This window comes from Xiphophorus maculatus, chromosome 2 (assembly GCF_002775205.1).
Source record: "Xiphophorus maculatus strain JP 163 A chromosome 2, X_maculatus-5.0-male, whole genome shotgun sequence".
In the NCBI taxonomy this organism is placed as follows: domain Eukaryota; kingdom Metazoa; phylum Chordata; class Actinopteri; order Cyprinodontiformes; family Poeciliidae; genus Xiphophorus; species Xiphophorus maculatus.
Window position 1 is genome coordinate 1,800,312 of NC_036444.1, and position 7,601 is coordinate 1,807,912.

Genomic DNA, 7,601 nt, shown 5'->3' on the forward strand with positions numbered 1-7,601 from the left:
CAGGTTATTTAAAACAGATAATTAACTTAAAATCTCTTAAAACTGATAAAGTTATATAAAGTATATGTTTTAGTAACCATGTTTTTGCTTCTATTAATTTCAAAGTAAACAGGATGATAAGCATTTAGTGACTTTTAGGCCCAGAACAACTTGGAGGAAATGATTTTTTAACCAGCTGTATATTCTAGAAAGGTTGATTCATGTCTTGATTGGAAAAAAGAAAATAATCGACCCTAAAAAGGTAAGTTTGCCTTTTTCTTGACTCAAATGTGAGACAGACTTTATATTATGGACCTACAACAGTCTTCAGATCCCCTTTCTACAAAGTATTTATAAATTTGCTCTTGTCATTAAGTTTTAAGTTGAAAAGGTAAATCATTTCTGCATGTTTTAACTGATAATTCAGTATTTTTTTCCTGTTGCAAGAAACTTCACCAAATAGAAAAATACACACCAACAATTAAAAAATACAAAATCTAGTTTTGGTTCTGAATACTTTCAATCTGATGACTGAAAATATGAAAGTTATTTGCAACGATCACTTGGTATTTTTTTCCTGCTGCATGAATGAACAGTTGTATATTTATATTTATTCAGTGTGATGTTATGCTGCTGCAGTAGTCAGTGTTTCTCAGCAGGGATGTTTATACATTTGTAGACGTACATTGTTCTAATCAATAAGTAATCTTAAACTATTGATCAGTCATCTAAAAACCAGAACGTGGAGCTCATCGTTCCTTCATGGATGAAATTAGTCAAAATTGCCGTCGGGTGTTTTGTGTTGCCTAAAGTCTCAGTTTGCCTGAAATTGTTCAAACTGTAAATGTGTGAAAGTTGAAACGGTAAACAGACGCAGCCGTGTGTAAACTGTGAGGATGATGATGATGATGATGATGATGGCTGTCGGTCCGGACCCAGACATGGCTCAGCGTGATAAGCTGCCTGGCTCTCCAGGCTGCAGATGACAAAGGATGATGGACAGGAGATCTTGTTCTGGGTTTGACATTCAGGTCAGGGGGGAGGAGGAACAGCAGCGTGGCGCCATGCTGCCTGCAGTATCGCTGTCCTGCATGTCCAGATGCTTCACTACAGATTCAGTCAAGGAATTTCAGATGTTAGTCCATGTTATTTATTTACAGGGTGAATATTTATTTAGAAATGTAACTTCAACGCATTTTTATTCCCCTTTGTTTCTCATGTTGAGTGGATCATTTTGAACGTCTCAAATATTTTCTTGAATCATTTGAAAGCCGATCATCCATCTTGAGGCATCAAGATGCCACATAAATCTTATCTAAGCACAGTGAGCTTCACCGATAAAGGCCACATCGTCCACATAACGGCGCTCATAAAAGTCAGGGGCCCCCTGTGAATCGATAACAATAGCACCGAGGCACACCTGACCATAAAAGGCTAAAAATAAGCTGATATTTCCTTCACTCCAGACAGTTTAAGGGCCTCTCTGTTCCTCACAGTGAGGTGCGTTTGGGGAGAATTTGAAGGTCGAAATGGTAAGAAGTTGAATTTTCTGAACTTCTTCCTTTAGCATTGGGTTCATCACCAGGCTCTCCGCCTTGCAGCTTAATACCATACTGAACATTTTTCTTCATGTTTCTGTTTTCAGTGAAAAGAAAACAGCAGATAAGACTGGACTTTTATTTGAGAACGGCTTTGTCAATTTGATGTGAAACGATTCCAGCTCCCCAGGAGTGGATGACCTCGATACGACCCCTGCAGATGAAAGTGTTTCTCCTTCACAAGACCAGAAGATACAAAGAGACTGGAAAGTTTAATCCAAGATTACAGACATGATCTGAAGGACTTTGAGTTTGAGTTGTGAATTTTTATTAAGCTTCTGTGTTTAAGGCTACGTCCACATTTTGGTTCATATCAAGATCACAAATATCCTCAAAGGGCCTTCTGTGGCAGAATGTATTGGTGAAACTATCCATTAACAAATGTTAAAAACATTAATAAACACCTGTCTCTGCATTCGAAGGGGACTTCTTCAAATTAAATATCAAACTATTTTCACGTAATAAAAAAGGTAAAAACTGTTTTTATTTGATTGATTAAATATTTAAGCACACAACTGTAATCTTAAGAGTTCTCCTGATGTGGCCCTCCAGAGTCTACAGGGCCACATAAAAACTTCTGGCAGACCAGATTTGGCCCCCGGCCCTCGAGCTTAACACATGTGACACAGTGGGTTCCAATGATCAATTCAGATTTTTTTTTTTTGATCATCCTACAATTTAAATGTGACCGCAGTTGGACTGCAGTGTGAATGATTTACAACGACCCAAATGCCCAGAACAACGTAGCCGTCACACAGCAGGGCCCTGTTTACAGCAGTAATAATGGCCGCCGCCGTCCATATGGATCTACTTTAACGTTTTGAGCAACGGAAGCCAACAGCCTCGTCACAAGATCAGAACAAGACAAGAGAAGCTGATGGAAAAGTCCAGCTAACAGTAACGGCCTTTAGTGGAGCATTGACTGCAGCTTCTGATCTGGTTCTGACCCGGTTCTGTTTGGCTGTGGAGTCGGACCAGGAGTGGTGCGTTCACTGACTGCTTTACTCCTGGTTCAGAGCTTCAGCTGTGCTTCTGTCCCAAATGAAGCCACTAGAGGAGCTCATGCTACGGTTAGCTTGTTGAGTAAAAACAGTCCAGCTCTCATCTACATTGCAGCAACAGCAGCTGATCCAACTGAATCTGATGATCCAGATAATTCTGCTAGTACTTTGCACTCTGAATGTATTTTGATTGACAGAAGCCAGATATTAATGGACATAACCACTTTATGTATATTCCTCAGGTGAATGTTACGCCACACCGGCTCCACAATCCCATCTGCATGTTTAAAAGCTCATGCTGTCTATTTATAAAGGTAGCTCATTTGCTATTGGTTTATTTTTAGATTGAAAATACTGGAATCAAAGATTCATTTATTGATTTCAGATCCATGTTGGGTACTTCAGAACAACAACACTGGAAGACCTGCTTCACAACTTGTAATTTCAAGGTTGTCCTGAGATTATGCTGAGGAAGGCAAAACGTTGTTCCAGTTGTTTTCGTTCATCAGTGGCGCCCATCCATCCATCCATCCATCCATCCATCCATCCATCCATCCATCCATCCATCCATCCGTCCATCCATCCATCCATCCATCCATCCATCCATCCATCCATCCATCCATCCATCCATCCATCCATCCATCCGTCCATCCATCCGTCCGTCCGTCCATCCATCCGTCCATCCATCCATCCATCCATCCATCCATCCATCCATCCATCCATCCATCCATCCATCCATCCATCCATCCATCCATCCATCCATTCTTTCTTTCCTTCCAGTCTTCTCTAACCATGTGCAGCTCTCTTATTGCAGGGGCGGAAACAGATGATGCTTTGTGGGCTTCTGATTCCTCAGTGAAGGCGCTCAGACTGAGTGCTTCCTCTTCCCCTGCTACCTGCTCCAGATAATGCTCTTTGTAACGTGATTAAAGCTCGGGGAAAAGCTTTGAAGCTGCATTCTCTAATTGCTCTGCGGTCGAGTGAAGCAGATTTTACCTCACACCAGTTGTGACTGTGTCTCAGAAAGTACGTAATGGATATCTTAAACTGGATTTGCTGGATTTGGTTGATTAAAAAATATCATTAAGAAACAATACTTATAATGATTTACAGTCAGAAAAACTATTATCTGAAGTTTTCATTAAGTTCATTACAGCATCAAATCCTTAGAAAAATTATGCTGAACCACTAATTTTTTCAAATCTGATGATCTTTCTAGAGAATTAAAATACAAGACGCTCAATAAGGTGATGGAATATGATCCTCAATTTGACTGTCTGGAAGAATAACAAATCATAATATTCATGGTCTCTTATTAAATGTAGGTGCTGTTATAATATGTCTGCAACATGTTGAAGGTGCCACAGTGAGGCGGCTCAGAGGTCCCAGGAGATGCTGGACATGATCTTCATTATATGCTGAGTGCATTTCTATTCCTGTTTGTGCATTTCTATTCCTGTTTGTGCATTTCTATTCCTGTTTGTGCATTTCTATTCGTGTTCGTGCATTTCTATTCCTGTTTGTGCATTTCTATTCCTGTTTGTGCATTTCTATTCCTGTTTGTGCATTTCTATGGCTGTTTGTGCATTTCTATTCCTGTTTGTGCATTTCTATGGCTGTTTGTGCATTTCTATTCCTGTTTGCCTCAGTTTCTGCTTTTCACTGTGTGTAGATGGAAACGGTGCAGCATCATCAGAGACACGCTGATGACAGAAGTAATGATTCATCCGTCAGTAATTAACCTCAGCTGCTGTTGCTGCTTCAGGGTTCTGTGCTCTTAGCAAAATATTTAATCAATAACACATCAAATTAGCATGTTTGGTTAAATAGAATATGAAAACAGCTGCTTTTTGTTTATGCATAAAGAATAATCTGAGGTGTTGCAGAGAAACATCAAAACTAAGTGATGGTCTTTCACTTTTAGCTCAGCTTCAGCTAATAAATCAATGTCAATTGTATCTTAGGCCCTAGCCTGTATTGTTTTCACTTTTTATCATTTTACCAATTTGCTCATGTTTTATTGTAAAGTGTGCTGCTTGTGTTCTTCTCTGTTAGGTGATTATTGTAAATAAAAATTTGTTCTTAATAACTTACCTTAAATAATGATTCAATTAAAATGAATAAACCTGTGAAGTGAAGCAGGCTAATGGATGTTACAGCAGGAATGAAGGGACCTTCTGCAGTAGTGCCAACACGATTTCCAGTTTGGTGTTTGACCTGTTAAAACAGCAGTTATGATCATTTGTAGAGTTTATGAATGTCAGTTAATTATACTAATCATGAAAGTTGCACCCTAACATTTTCAACATGTATCATCATCGGCTGTCTGAGCTTGAAAACCAAATTTATTTGGTGGCCCTTGATCACTGAACTGTGGTCAAGGACCAAAAAAATCATCCGGAGGGCACAAATGGCCCTGGGGCCTCATGTTTGACACCCCTGACTCAGAAGATTAATAAGCATTGTAGCACAGTATCATAGCATCTTTCAGTAGCTTCATCTGCATATCACTTGTTTTTATTTTCCTATTTTAGAAGAAATTAATTTAAAATATTTTCACTTCCTCCATCTTGCTACCAAAGAATATTTTTATTTCTTTCTTTCAGAAAACAGGATGAATGTTTTTGCTTCACTCATCTGGTGCCCCTCCTTCATTCTAACCTCGTCTTCTAGCAGCTTTCCCTTGATAATTCAGCCTTCGCAAGACGAAGAGGTGATGTACATGCAGCCTACAGCCGTCCACATTCACTAACTTATTGTTTGTTTTCCCCTGTCCTCCAAAGCCCAGTGGCCATAAAGTAAGAGTCATGACAGACAGCCAGAGGCCTGGACCCGGGCCCTCGGTCTCAGAGCCTCAATCGGTTAGCCCTGATAGCATAGAGGGCTGCACATGGGCTCCCAGCTGATAAATGAGCTGACAAGCCTTCTCGCCGTTATTCATTCCCCTCCTTGGGGAGGGAAAAAAAAAGAGAAAAATTGGAACATTAGGAAGAGGAAAGGAGAAAAAGATGGAAAGAAAAAAATGAACTGACTGTAGAACAGTTATTTTTAGTACGCCTGTTACATGCTCCATTAATTTGAGATGGTGGGAGAGAGACGTGGGTGGGAGGCTAAAGAGGGGGACAGGTGAAAAAAGAGATGGTGAGGAAAAAGAAATGACAAGTAATATTGGAAACATAACAATCATAAAAGTAAATCTGAATAAAATAAATGCGTGAAACATAATAAAGCACATGATCTTGCTTAAAGGTATATCCTTCACCAATTCTAACTCCCTGGTGGCTTCAGGCATCTTTAAAAATATATAATCTTTTGCTAAAATGGATTTTATTTATTGGCTTTAGGTCAGGGGTGTTCAAAGTGCGGTTCGGGGGCCATTTGGGTTGGCTTTGTGCGGCCCTCAACTACAATTCAAAACCGATACAAATTTGGCTTGACCAGTGCAGGTGGTTGATGCACTTTTTATTTGTTCAAAGTATTTGTATTTTTGTAACTTTAGCTTAAAATCCAACTTTGCTGCACCTAAATCAGCTTTTGTTTAACTTATTAAGCTTGGCTAAATATATCAAGCGTTTTGAAAGAAAGTGACCCAAATCCTGTTCCTACAACTGAAAATAAATTTGTTCAGTTGAGCCCAAAAGAAACCAAGAACCATTTTCCATTTTTTAAAACAGCAAACATGCAAAATCTCTTAAGTTTTGGATCCATGATGAATAACATCCATTTTGTACAACAACAAAAATCTTGTGACTTTTTTTGCTTGATTTTAGTTCTTCTTCTTTTTCTGGGGCTGTTAGTACTTTTTACTGTACTCTGCCCAGTGGGACAAAAAGTTTGGACATGTGAAAATTACTTTTAGTGATTTACTATCATCTCTGCTCTGATGCAGTTTGACCAGAATTAAATGAACGATTCACCACACTGACTGGAAGAAATTGGAATAAACTTCCAATTATGGATTAACGCAAAGAAAATGCAGGCATCTGTTGATTTTATGTGAATTTTGACGATGGAGGAATCAACCTTAACTGGATCCTGTGCAGATATTTCAGTCTGCCAGCCCTCATCCTGATGTCCAACGATATTGCTGCTACATTTTGTGCATCAGGTGATGGTTTTGAAAAGAACTCACAGCTTCTGATTGTTTGGTGTCTTACCTCAGTCTCTCTGGTCTGCTCTTTAAATCACATTTTCTTCTCTCGTTCTGTTTGATCAGCACCTTTATGTCAGCTCTGTACTCATTCTCTGCTGTATCATCCAACATTAGCAGTAGCACTGACCTTTAACCTTTCTTCTCTTATTGGTGCATAGTTGTTACCTGTTTAAGGGCTGACATTCTCACTCTGCTTACACCCACATGACATTAGCATTAAAGTGGATCAGTCTGGGTTTTCTGATGACCTTAAATGTTGATAGCAATAACTGACAGACTCTAATGAGACAACTAAGATCTGAGTCTTTGTTAAGGTTCAATTATCTAATTATCTCTTTACAATTTATCAAAACATCACTAAAACATATCTAAATACACAGGTTGTTGTTGCTTCATCTACACATGTTAAAGACTTTATCTAAGTCTGATTCACCTCACTGGATGCTGTGAAAACATCTTGATGGTTATTAATATGAACATGTTATCAGGGCAGGATCAGTTCATCTACGTTCACACAACACGAAATAACATGAAGCTTGTGCTCAGGACATTCACATCCACCACTCATTTCCTGTTTTAATCTGAGTGGAGGTCCCGCTCTGTTGGCTGCAGTGGCCCCACATGGACCTGCATTTCTTGGCAGCCGAATGCTGCAGACATATCAGTAACGGATAATGTAACACGCTGTTCATCTTACGACTCCAATGAGTCTTAAAGCAGAACACATCACCATCTAAGATGCTGAACAAAGTGAATCGATACTTTAGGAGGAATTCTTCCTGAAACGGGCTGAGGTCAGAATAAATTGGTGCTGCTATCAGATGAACTTTTATGCTTCCTCTGCATTTATAGTCAAGATTTTTACAACAA